Source organism: Muscardinus avellanarius (assembly GCF_963383645.1).
Source record: "Muscardinus avellanarius genome assembly, chromosome: 1".
In the NCBI taxonomy this organism is placed as follows: domain Eukaryota; kingdom Metazoa; phylum Chordata; class Mammalia; order Rodentia; family Gliridae; genus Muscardinus; species Muscardinus avellanarius.
In genome coordinates, this window is record NC_137786.1 from 179337643 (window position 1) to 179351300 (window position 13658).

At 42.5% G+C, this 13658-nt stretch overlaps 1 protein-coding gene across 7 annotated transcripts in view; it reads left to right on the forward strand.

The window, feature by feature from the left end:
• The window catches only part of STIM1 (stromal interaction molecule 1), a gene marked incomplete at both ends in the record, with an annotated part of 251029 nt that overhangs the window by 18769 nt on the left and 218602 nt on the right, over positions 1-13658 (forward strand). The gene's annotated exons all lie outside the window — the stretch shown is intronic.

Genomic DNA, 13658 nt, shown 5'->3' on the forward strand with positions numbered 1-13658 from the left:
TCCCTTTGGAATCATGTCTTTTAGTTCAGACATGATGTTATTACTTTGATGTGGTTCCTCCCTCTCTACCTCCTCTGCTGTCCGTTGGGCCTTCCTCAGGCCCAATACTAACCTGGCTTCTTATCTGAGGTCTTGCCTCCTAACTCCTTGCTAGATAACTTTGGAGCTTATTGGATAGACACTGACTTTGGAGGCTTTACTACTCCAGATTGGCTTTTGAGAGCTAGATTTATAAATTGACTTGACATTGACAGATGAAAAACACATGCTGACTTTGTAGGCCGTTGGTCTTAGGTGCTAGAACTTCATATCCTGGTATGTCATAGCTGGATCCCTAATGAATTTTAGGGATCATCTCTCCCATACTTCTCATTTTACATATGAAAAGAACAAACTAGCCTAAGGTTTTGCTAAGCCAGAGCTAGAATCTATTTTTCTCTGTTTCTTACTAGCGTGTTGTTTCCACTCTGTTGTGGAGTCTCTACCCTAATGTAATAATTTTGCACTGTTAGGGGTCTAGGACCTATATAGGGGAGAATCAGAAAGTAATTCACAATCTTGTATTATATTCACAGAAACTGGGCTGGATGAATTTAGGAGTAAACAAAGTGAGTATCAAGTGTTGCTTCTGAGGACCCACCAATCTAGAGAGCATTTATATAAGGAACAGAAAAAGAAGCCCCAGTATCTGTTGCATTTGGTAATTAGATACTCTGAGCTGGGCATGGTGGCTCACACTTGTAATCCCAGCATTTGGGAGGCTGAGACAGGAGGATCGCTGGTTTGCGGACAGCCTCAGCTACTTAGTGAAGCCTTTCGCAACTTAGACCCTGTTTCAAACTAAAAGAATAAGAAATCGGGCTGTGGGTGTAGCTTGGAGGTAGAATAGAATACCCCTGGGTTTCATCCCTTGCACTGCAAAAAAAAAAAAAACAACTCTGTATGCATGCGTGAGTGTGTGTGAGTGTGTGTGTGTGTGTCTGTCTGTCTGTCTGTCTGTCTTCTGTCTCTCTCTCTCTCTCTCTCTCTCTCTCTTTCTCTCGGATTAAACCCAAGAGTGTTCTGTCACTCAATGAGTTACATTTTTAGCTTTTTTTTTTTTTCTTTTTTGGTACTGAGGGTTAATACCAGGGGTATTCTACCTCCTAGCTATACCCCAGCCCTATTTTTATTTTTGAGACAAGTTCTTGTTAGGTTTATGAGAGTCTCACTACTTGCTGAGGCTGTCATTGGATCTGTGACTGTTCTGTCCTAGCCTCTCAAATACTGGGATTACAGGTGTGTGCCACCATGCCTGGAAATTTTTTAGTTCTTTTCTGTTTTATTTTGAGATGGAGTCTTACTAAATTGCCCAGCCTGGCCTTGAACTTGTGATCCTTCTGCCTCAGTCTCCTGAGTAGCTGGAATTACAGGTGTACATCACTATGTCTGGCTAATATTTGTGCTTTGTACCACTCTTGTGGCAATATCAGTTCAGAAGAAAAAGTTGGGATATGCAGAGCAGGCTCCTGAAGGAGGTAGGTCATAGCTTTATGCAACATGTCTCCTTACTGTTGTGCTCAGTAACTGGTTACTTATGGATTTAAGGCCATTAGTAGGGTAAATGTATCTAAAGCCTTTGAGGTTACTTATGGCCACGTGGAAAGCTAAGGGGAAGCTTTCAGGGCATTGAGAATTTGATAAAGCCTTGCTTGTGTTGGCACAACTTTGTAGGGCAGGCGAGACTTGAATAGGAATGGCTGTGGCCCTGTCATGTTTATCAGAGTGGAGCAGATTTATTTTGTGTGGGAGGCCATGCAAGGAAAAACTTGAAATGAGCCAAGGGCACTTTAACTTTGTTTTGTGCTGGGGAGATTGGAATAGAGAAGGTTCAAGTTCTAGAATCTCTCTGTGGTTGCTTTCTCAACTCAGTTTTAGCCCCAGACCACTTCACTCACTTCTTTTTGCTTCCCTCTCTGCATTCTTGATGCAGCTGGGTTTTTTTCTTTGTCCTTTTTTGCAGAACACACCATTATTATTCTGCTCCCCCATATCACTTTACTTTCCTCCCAGAATGTTTTCCTCCAGCTCCCTTTATTCTTTTCTAATCTCAGCTCTCTATGAAAGTCTTTCCCGACACTAATACTAGTCAAGAGATACCTCTCATTTCCCATGAAACCCTGGTAGCACTTGCTATCTCTAGTACTCTCCATGCACTTCATACCCTGCTCATGCCTCTTACAATGAGAAGCAGCTGGATGTAGTTATCAAGAGCACCGAGCACTGGCTTGAGTCTCTGCTGACAGTATGATTCAAACCATAGTTTCCTCATTTGAAAAATGGAATTAGAAGATAATTTTACATATGAAAAGGTTATATAGATTTTAAAGCCTTTTTATTTGCATAATTGCCTCTCTCTTGAAGGAAGAGCCATGTCTGGTTTGTCAACTATAGTATCTGTCCCCAGCATCTGTCACAATGCTAATAAGACAGTTTGTGCCCAAAAGATATCTGTTGAATAAATTAATGTATTGAATTGAGCAGGGAGGGATGGAGAGTGCCAAGTAATTGATATCAGTTCTTTTTTTGTGTGTTGCGGTACAGGGGATTGAACCCAGGAGGATTCTACCTCTGAGCTATACCCCCAGCCCTAATTTAATTCTTATTTTGAAACAGGGTCTCACTAAGTTGTAGGGGCCTCACCAAATTGCTGAGGCTGACTGTGAACCTGCGGTCTTTTTGTCTCAGCCTCCCAAGTACTGAGATTAAAAGTGTGTGCCACCATGCCTGACTTGACATCAGTTCCTACATAAAGCTTAGACAAATATGCTCTGAGATCAGGGGTAGAATTTATGTGTGGGTGTTCTCAGGAGTCTTTTGGGCATGTTTTTTTGCCTGACCCAGCACTTCATCCTTATTTATTGAGCACCTACTGAAAGCTGAGTTCACTGACAATTATCAGTCACACGGCGGGATGGGCCAGCCATCCACACTGGCTGGCAGTTTTTGTGCCTCTGCAATGGCTGTCCTGAGAAAGTGGCTGAGGTAGGCTTGGAGTAGGGCTACACTCAAAGAGGACATAAGATCAGTGGCCAAGGCTTCCTTGGGTTCTGATGCTCCCTGTCTTTGGTTCCAGGGCTCACGTGGGTTTACCTCAGGTCAAATTTGAGGCAGCCAAATGAACACATTGAACTTTAACTGCTTTTCTTAGCCTGGCTTGTGGGATGGAGGAGGCAACCTTCTTTCACCATTCCCACTGATGGGCTTGTGTAGCAGGGAGGTAGGATAGTCCTGTGACAATCTCTGGCTTTTTAAATGTTATCTCTGATGCTGAGAACTCCCTAGGTCTCTGAAAATTCCAGGCTGTCATCCCACCACTTTTTCCTTCAAGGCTAGGGATACCTCTGGGGAGACTTGATGAAGGAGGGAAAAGAATAAGAGTCGAATGCACCCAAGATTTTTTTTTTTTTTTTTTTTTTTTTTGTATTGGGGATTGAACCCGGGGGCATTCTACTTCCAAGCTACACCCCTGCCCTATTTTTTATTCTTTATTATTATTATTATTTTTGGTGGTACTGGGGGTGGAACCCAGAGGCTTTCTATCTCCAGGCTATACTCCCAGACCTATTTTATACTTTATTTGGAAACAGGGTCTCACTAAGTTGCTGAGAGCCTCACTAAGTAGCTGAGGCTGGCTTCAAACCTGTGCAATCCTCCTGTCTCAGCCTCCCAAGTGCTGGGATTACAGGCATGCGCCACCTTGCCTGGCTTATTCTTTATTTTGAAATAGGGTCTCACTAAGTTGTGGAGGGCCTCACTAAGTAGCTGAGGCTGTCTGCAAACTGTGATCCTCTGGTCTCAACTGCCTGAATGCTGGGATTACAAGCGTGCACCACCACGCCCGTCTGTTTTTAAATTCTTTATTTATTTTATTTATTTTTTTATAATACTGGGCATGGAACTCAGGAGCATTCTACCTTTGAGCTGCATCCTCAGCCCTATTTTTTAGTTTTTATTTTTAAACAGGTCTCATTGAATTGCAGAGGGGCTCACTAAATAGTTGGTACTGTCCTCGAATCTGCGGTCCTCCTGTCTTAGCCTCTTAAATTCTGAGATTACAAGTGTGCGCCACCACACCTGGCTTTATTCTTTATTTTTAACAGGGTTTCATTAAGTTGCAAAAGGCCTCACTAAGTAGCTGAGGCTGGCCACAAACCTGCAATCTTCCTGTCTCAGCTTCCCAGATACTGGGATTCCAAGTGTGCACCATCATGCCCCGCTTCTATTAGCCTTATATACAGAGCTCATGGCTATTTGTGTTGAGCTCTGGCCTAGGTAACCAGGACTCTCAGCAGCAGGCAGGCAGGCTTCCAAATCTTATGTGCCTCTATTTTTTAAAGTCTGATTCAGTCCTCTGCTCCTGTTCGGCTTCTCTGGGTTATCTCAGGCCCCTCAGGAAGCTCTCAAAACCCTCATCACTACAGCGTATGTTAAAACAAATGTGTCCGTGTTGCCAAGTTCCCAGAGCCAGCTTCTAAAATATAGCGTCCAGGGCAGAGTGAGTATGCTTCAGGCACAACTTATAAAGAAGGTTAGAAGGCAGTGTGTGCCTTTGTGTTTGTGTGTGTGTGTTGGTGAGTGGTCAAATTTGTGAAAGCCTTGTGCCAAGAAACTCGATGACAGGAGCATAGATCACTTAAACTTATAGTTTGTATCTCTGAAGAGGTAAGTAATTAAGACAACTCAAATGACTTCAATAATAAGAATGATGATGATAGCTACTATTTATTAAGCACCTTGCTAGGGGCTTTAAAACTACAACAACCTGTATAGGTGGATATTATTCTCCAGGAAACTATGACTCAGAGAATTTAATCTACTTAAGATATCTGAAATGAGATTTTAATTGAGCTTTATCTGATCCCAGCATCAAAACTGTTGCTACTTTTGTTTGCTAATGGGGGAGTTATATGAATTTATGTGTGTGTATATATATATATATATATATATATATATATATATACACACACACACACATATATATATATATATATATATATTTTTTTTTTTTTTTTTTGCAGTACTTGGGATTGAATTTAGGGGCATTCTACCTCTGAGCTATACCCTCTGCCTTTTTATTTACTGTTTTTTTTTTTGGTGGTACTGGGGATGGAACCCAGGGGCATTCTACCTCTGAGTTACACCCCCAGGCCTATTTTTTTATTCTTTATTTTGAAACAGGGTCTTACTTAGTTGCAAAGAGCCTCACTAAGTAGCTGAGGCTGACTTTGAACCTTCCCAATCCTCCTGTCTCAGCCTCCCAAACGCTGGGATTACAAACATGTGCCACCATGCCCGGCTTTATTTACTGTTTTGAAACAGAGTCTTGCTAGGTTGCTGCGAGACTCAGTAAGTTGCTGCAGCTGTCCTTAACCCCGTGATCCTCTTGTCACAGTTTCCTAAGTATTGGGATTACAGATGTGCATGACACGTGGTGAGATACACATTTTGATTAGAAATTATACAATAGTTAGTGGTATTTTTTATTCTATTGCCTAAGTGGCCTGGAAAAAAACTAATAATTTGAGTTAGGGAGCTGGAGAGAGGGAAAGAAATGGCTGTATTTCACTTGTGAATTCTGAATGGGTAGTATCACATTGGTGGAGTGTCTTGCTACAGAGTGGTGTATACTCAGTTTGTATCTTCTAAAAATAGCAATGTGGTTGAGCTATTTTGGTTATAATCCTTGGGTTTGGGGTTGTATCTATGTAGTGGGGTTTTTTTTTTTGGCAGTGGTGGGGATTAAACCCAGGGTTTTATACATGCTAGGCAATTGTTCTACCACTGAGCTACACCTCTAGCCTGTATTTAATGTTCTTTATCTCTTCCATCAACATATAACATGTTTATTATATGTTATATGAAAATCTCAATCCAGGAGGACTGAGTATGATAGTTAATATGTTGCTGAGGTTGGCCTCAAACCTGCAATCCTCCTATATCAGCCTCCCTAATACTGAGAGGCATGTACCACCATGGACCAGCTGAGGCTCTCCCTTTTTTTTTTTTTTTTTTTTTTTTTTTGCAGTACTAGGGATTGAACTCAGGCCCTTGCATATGCTAGGCAAACACTTTACCACTGAGTTGCATCTCCAGCCCGAGTTAAGATTTGCAGCTGCATTTTAAATCATAAAAGGGTTCCTTTTGCCAGGCGTAGGGGTACACACTTGTAATCCCAGTACTTGAGAGGCTGAGGCAGGAGGATCATAGGTTCAAGAACAGCCTCAGCAACTTAGTGAGGTTCTCTGCAACTTAGTGAGACCGTGTGTGTGTGTGTGTGTGTGTGTGTGTGTGTGTGTGTGTGTGTGTGTGGTACTGGGGATTGAAGCCAGGGGCACTCTACCTCTGAGCTACACCTTCAGACCTATTTTTTTTAAATTCTTTATTCTTGAAACAGGGTCTCACTGAGTTGCAAAGGGCCTCGTTAAGTAGCTGAGGCTGTCCATGAACCACTATCCTCCAGTCTCAGCTTCCTGAGTGCTGGGATTACAAGTGTGTACCACCATGCCCAGCGTTTTTTTTTTTTTTTAATGCAACACCTATTCTTTATCAGTACGGGGCTAGGTACTTTTGCCTACATCATCTTATTTGACCCTAATAACAAACCCTTTTTTATAGCTTTTTGGGCAAGGCACTGTATCTACACTCAGTTCTCTGTGATTGATATTGTTATCATCTCTGCCTAGAGAAACTTTGTGGAGGAAGTAGCAGCTTACAGAGTTTTAGGTACTTCAGGCAGAAATATAAAGGAGTTTGAGGGAAGCATTTCAGCCAGAGGAAATGTCATGAGTAAAAGTATTGTGTGCTAAAAACTGAAGAATCTTTGGAGACATTAATCCAGATTGGCTGAAGAGTGTTCTCTATCTGTTGGAGAATACTATAGAAAACAAAGACAAAAAAATTAAAGAAACACCATGGCCAGATGGGTAGTGCACACCCATCCTCGTGCTTGGGGAGCTGAGATAGGAGGATCTCAGGTTTGCGGCCAGCCTCAGCAATTAGGGAGGCCCTTAGCAACTCAGGGAGATCCTGATTCCAAATAAAAACTTAAAATCAGATTAGGGGGTGGTTGTAGCTTGGAGTCAAGAATGTTCCCAGATTCAGTCCCTAGCAACACACACACACACACACACACACACACACACACACACACACACACACTATAACCTGGTATGGTGGGCATACCTATATTCCCAGTACTTGGGAGGCTGAGACAGGAGGATTGTGGGTAACTTACTGAGACCTTGTTTCAAAATAAAAAATAAAATACGGCTGGAGGGAGGTAAAGCTCAGTGGTAGAGTGACCCTGGGTTTAATCCCCAGTAACACACACACACACATACACACACACACACACACACACACACACACACACACACACTCTTGATGGCCTCAAATTGTCTGCCTAAGAGTATAGACAGGCAGGGTGTGGTGGTACATGCCTGTAATCCCAGTACTTGGGAGGTCCAGACTGGAGGATCCCAGATTTGAGGATAGTTGAAGCAGTGTAGCAAGATTCTTAGCAACTTAGTGAGACCCTGTTTTATTTTTATTTTTATTTTTTTGGTGGTACTGGGGGTAGAACCCAGGGGCTTTTCTTTCTCCGGGCTATATTCCCAGACCTATTTTATACTTTATTTGGAAACAGGGTCTCACTAAGTTGCTGAGAGCCTCACTAAGTAGCTAAAGCTGGCTTCGAATCTGTGCGATCTCAGTCTTTCAAGTGCTGGCATTACAAGCATGTACCACCTTGCCCGGCTCGTGAGACCCTGTTAAAAAAAAATAGGGTTAGGTGTGCAATTTAGCAGTAGAATGCCTTTGGGTTTAGTCCCCAGTAAAACACACACACACACACACACACACACACACACACACTTTATAGTAAGTAGTTCCTGTAGGTTTTGAGTAGGGGAATGACAGAAACTGAGTTTTACTTTAGGAAGAATAATCTCACAGAATCATTGGTGGGAGTGAGACTGGAGGCAGGTATACCAGATGAGAGACTTTGCAGTTGTTCATGAGTAGAGGAGTCAGTAATGTGGAGGTAGAAGCAATACCACTTAGAATTTAAGTGTAGAGAGGGAAGGAAAGAAAAGAGGCAAAGGCATACTAATGTTTTGAGCATGATTGTAAAGAGCCTGGTGGTGCCATTAACAGAAAATATGTGGCAGAGCTGGGCATGGTGGTGCAGGCTCGTAATCCAAGTACTTGTGAGGCTGAGACAGGAGGATTGTAGGTTCTCCGCCAGCCTCAGCTACTCAGTTGCTCTCGGCAACTCAGTGAGACCCTGTTTCAAAATAAAGAATAAAAAAAGGTCTGGGGGTGTAGCTTGGAGGTAGAATGCCACTGGGTTCCATCCCCAGTACCACAAAAAATAAAGTTTTACTTTATTTTACTTTATTAAAAAAAAAAAAAGCTGGGTATGGTGGCGCACGCTTGTAATCCCTGCGCTTGGGAGGTGGAGACCGGAGGATCGCTCAGGTTCAAACCAGCCTCACAGACCCTGTTTCCAAATAAAAATATAAAAATAGGTCTGGGAGTGCAGCCCGGAGGTAGAAAGGTTTCCAGGAACCCCAGTACCACCAAAACAACAACAACAATAAAACAGGGCTGGGGGTGTAGCTTGGAGGTAGAATGCCACTGAGTTCCACCCCCAGTACCGCCTAAAAAAAAAAGTGGCAGAGCTGGGCGTGGTGGCGCACCCTTGTAATCCCCACACTTGGGAGGCAGAGACAGGAGGATCACGCAGGTTCGGAGCCAGCCCCGCGCGCTGGCTTAGGAGACCCTGTTTCCAAATAAAAAAATGTAAAAATAGGTCTGGGAGTGTAGCCCAGAGGTAGAAGGGCTTCCAGGAACCCCAGTACCACAAAAAAAAAAAAAAAAAAAAAGTGGCAGACAGGAGGGTCAGTGGTCAGTGCTAAGGGTGGTGAGTGTGTGTGGGTAGTTGACCTTACTTGATGGGCAAGGGCCACACTCCACAGCACTACGAATAGTTCTTCCTATCTTTGTTTCACATTGCTCTGTTTTACAGATGAGTTTTCTGGGTCCTAAAAAATGAAATGATTTGCCTAAGGTCCTGCAGTAACTGTAGTGGATCTAAGTTTGAGAATCTAGCTGTCTTTGCCTTTTAGCTATTAAGCTTCCTAAGAAAGCTGAACCTTCACTCCACGAACATCACCTGAGGTCAGCTTCAGCCTTGTACCCCCTCCTCCTAGCTGAATCTGGGCTAGGCTTGGGGGAAACCTCTTTCTACACTAGAGTAAGCCCAGGTTTGGGACAGAGGAAGTAGGGTGGAGCTGCTGGTCAAGCTAGTGCGTGGAGTCCTCCAGTGGTTATCTCTTCGCTTCAGTAAACTTGTTCCTGGGTCCTCCTGGGAAGGAGAGCAGGCTACACACACAAGTGTATTGCCAGATACCAGGACTGTACTTGTCAGCTCTTTGTCACAGAAGCAGGCCTGAAAGGGCTGTCTTATCTAATGTTCAGTTATATATGCCCTCTCAGTGAGTGAAAGAGGAATACAAAAAGATTTTCTTTAAAAAAAAATAGCTTCTTGGGGAGTGGTGAGTTGGCCCGGGCCACCCTCCCCCTTCATGCCATTTTGGCATGGGGCTGTAACTATTTTCTGTATGTATATATATATATATATATATATATATATTTTTTTTTTTTTTTTTTTTTGTGGTACTGGGGGTGGAACCCAGGGGCTTTCTACCTCTGGGCTATACTCCCAGACCTATTTTATACTTTATTTGGAAACAGGGTCTCACGAAGTTGCTGAGAGCCTCACTAAGTAGCTGAGGCTGGCTTCGAACCTGTGCGATCCTCCTGTCTCAGCCTCCCAAGTGTGGAGATTACAAGCGTGTGCCACCACGCCTGGCTTATTTTCTGTATTTCTATTTTCTATATTTCTATCTTTTTAATAAACTTCTTTAAATCTTCAAAAAAAATAGCTTCTTACTGTTTTGTAGCTTGTGTCTTGAAGCATTTTCTTTCCCTTTATTTCTCCTGGAACCCATGTCCCCACTCCAGTTTGGTTCTCTTGAGTCCTCACAGCTGTCTGTGTGGAATATCTAGTTTAATAAAGAAGACCACTGGCCTAGGAGTTAGTAGACATAATTTAGTTTGGGTTATGATATATATCTTTCTGGGCCTCAATTTTTCTATGCCAAATATTGTGGAAATAGCAGAACCTATCATACCAGGTTGACATATGCAGATCCTTTTTTGTGTGTGTGTGGTACAAACCCAGGGGCATTCTACTTTTTAGCTATTCCCCAGCCCTTAAAAAACATTTTTTTTAAAATTTTGAAATAAGATGCTTCTAAGTTGCTGAGGACCTTGCTAAATTAATGAGACTGGCTTCAAATCTTTGATACTCCTGTTTTAGCTATCCAAGTACTAGAGTTATAGGCATGCACCACCACACCCAGCTGATATGTACAGATCTTCTGAAATAATTTGATAAGCATTTTAGTCTACTATAAATGTAATTCATTATTATTAGTTTTCCTCCTCAGAATTATCTGATGATCTATCTTTGCAATTCTTCAGTTCATTCTGTATGTATTACTGTATGTATTACTCTATGTCTCCTAGATTCTCTCTCTTATAACATTGCTTTTAATTAATTAATTAATTAATTAACTTATTTTTTTTGAGGTACTGAGGATGGAACCCAGAAGCATTCTACCTCTGAGCTACACCCCCAGCCCTATTTTTAGTCTTTATTTTGAAGTAGGGTCTCACTGAGTTGCAAAGGGCCTCACTAAGTAGCTGAGGCTGTCCTCGAACCGCGATCCTCCTGTCTCAGCCTCCCGAATGCTGGGATTACAAGTGTGGGCCACCACGACCAGCTTTTTATTGTTTACTTGGAAACAAGGTCTCTCTTAAGTTGCTGAGAGCTTTACTAAGTTGCTGATGCTGTCCTTGAACCTGCCATCCTCCAGAGCCACCATGCCTGGCTCTGATTTGCTTTTTGTTACTCTTGTTTTTTTCCTTTTTGCAGTACTGGGATTTGAACTCAGAGGCATTCTACCTCCGAGCTACACCCTCAGCCCTATTTATTTATTTATTTATTTATTATTTTTTTGAAACAGGGTCTCATTAAGTTGCAGATGGTCTTACTAAGTAGCTGAGCCTGGCTGAGAACCTGCAATGCTCCTGTCTCAGCCTCCCAAGTACTGGGATTACAAGTGTGTTTCACCACTCCCAGCTTGTTTTGTTTTTACTCTTAATTTATAACATGAAAAGTATGGCCAAACTGGCTATTGCAGCTAACTCACTTGTGATGGAGAAGGCTTGAGCCCTTATGGAAATATAGTTCATTGGTTTTGGAGTACAATGTCATGTTGTTGTTGTTGTTATTGTTACTTATTATTATTATTAATTATTATTATTTTGGTGGTACTGGGGTTCCTGGGAACCCTTCTACATCCGGGTTACACTCCCAGACCTATTTAATACTTTTTTTTTTACTATTTTTGAAACAGGGTCTCTTAAGCCTGAGCGGCTGGCTTTGAACCTGCACGATCCTCCTGTCTCTGTCTCCCAAGCGCAGGGATTACAAGCGTGTACCACCACGCCCGGCCAATGTCATGTTATTAATGTGAACAAATCTTTTTACCCCTTTGTGCCCCAATTTTCACATCTGTCTCCTGGTTGGCCATTAGAGTTCTATTCTTCTTTTCTTTTTTGTGGTACTGGGATGAAACCCAGGGCACTCTACCTCTGCTATACCCCAGCCCTATTTTTTATTCTTTATTTTGAAATAGGGTCTTGCTGAGTTGCAAAGGGCCTTACTATGTAGCTGAGTTCATGAACATCAGTCCTCCTGTCTCAGCCTCCCAAATGCTGGGATTACAAGTGTATGACATTATGCCTGGCTAGTTCTATTCTTTTTAGTCTTGAAGTCACTTTCATTTCTGAGACTCCTTTATTTATAATAATAATAATAATAATAATAATAATAATAATAACAACAACAACATTATTATTTTTATTTGTGGTACAGGGGATTGAACCTAGGAGCATTCTACCTTTGAGCTATATTCCAAGTCCTTTTTTTTTTTTTTTTTTGTGGTACTGGTGTTCCTAGAAACCTTTCTGCCTCCAGGCTACACTCCCAGACCTATTTTATATTTTTATTTGGAAACAGGGTCTCCTAAGCCAGCAAGGCTGTCTCTGCCTCCCAAGCACGGGGATTACAAGCGTGAGCCACCATGCCCGGTGGAAGTCCTATTTTTTATTCTCTATCGTGAAACAGGATCTCAATATGTTGCAGAGAGCCTCACTAAGTAGCTGAATCTGGCCATGAACTTGTGACCCTCCTGTCTCAACCTCCCAAGTACTGGGATTATAAGCATGCACCACCATGCAAGGCTAAACTCCCTAGATTATATTTTTATTTTTATTTATTTATTTATTTATTTACTTATTTATTTATTTTTGCGGGTCTGGGGATGGAACCCAGAGGCATTTGACCTCTGAGCTACACCCCCTGCCCAATTTTTTTTATTCTTTATTTTGAAACAGGGTCTCACTGAGTTGCAGAGGACCTCACAAAGTAGCCGAGGCTGTCCACGGACCACGCTCCTCCGGTCTCAGCCTTCCGAATGCTGGGATTACAAGCGTGCGCCACCACGCCTGGCTAACTCCCTAGATTTTAAAATTCAAGCATTACTGTGTTCAGGTTACCTCCTAACTCAGGATCAAAATTTGACTTTGCTAGCTTTCTAGTATGATTTAGGTTGGGGTATAGTCACTGGATAGTGGGTCTCAGCAGACTTCTGAGTTGGAGTGTGGAGCTTGGCAAGAGGATGGTTCTGTTAGCTTAGTTTACATGTTCTGGAAGGGTGGTGGGACCTTGATGCTCCTCTTTTATAGCTCACACCTACCTGCTTTTACTGAGCTGAGTTTATGCCTACACTTTCAGCCAGAAGTCATAACTTGGTGAGCCTCATTCCCCAAAGAATTCAGTGATAGAAATTAGGGCACTTGAGTAGCTCTAATTGACTTAACTTATGTGAAGGGCAGAGGTTTTCCCTGGGGGCTCCTTTTAATCTCCCATAGTTATAGACTTTTAAGGTCAGACTAATTAAAATGTGTTGGCAGCTGGACTCAATATACTGTTTGCACTGGGTACTACCCACTCCAGCCTCCTGCAGTACTAGAAGTTGGCACAGGGCTGGCTTCCCTGGAGAGATGAGGAGTGGGTTTCCATTTCCTCTTCTACTAAATGCACAACGATGTGATATTTGTCCAGAATGGACTGTCAAAACATTTCTTGGTGTGGCGAAATACTGGCTGAGACTTGATGTGGCTGGGCTTGCTGCTCTCCAAACTCTTCAGATGCCCTTTCAGCTTGATTCCTTGCTCCATTAGCCCCCAAAGAGCCTTGCTCTCATAGCTGGCAACTCATTTCTATTGCTCCTGGACATCCTTCCTTGGTGTGTGTGTGTTTGTTCTAACCAGGAAAAAAGGATAAGGAAAGAATATTAAGTCCCACCATGTGCCAGGTAAGGACTATTATTTTACACAGCTGTCTTTTCTTTCCCTCCTTTAGTACTAGGGATTGAACCCAGGAGCATTATACCATGAGCTATATCTCTAGTCCTTTTTAT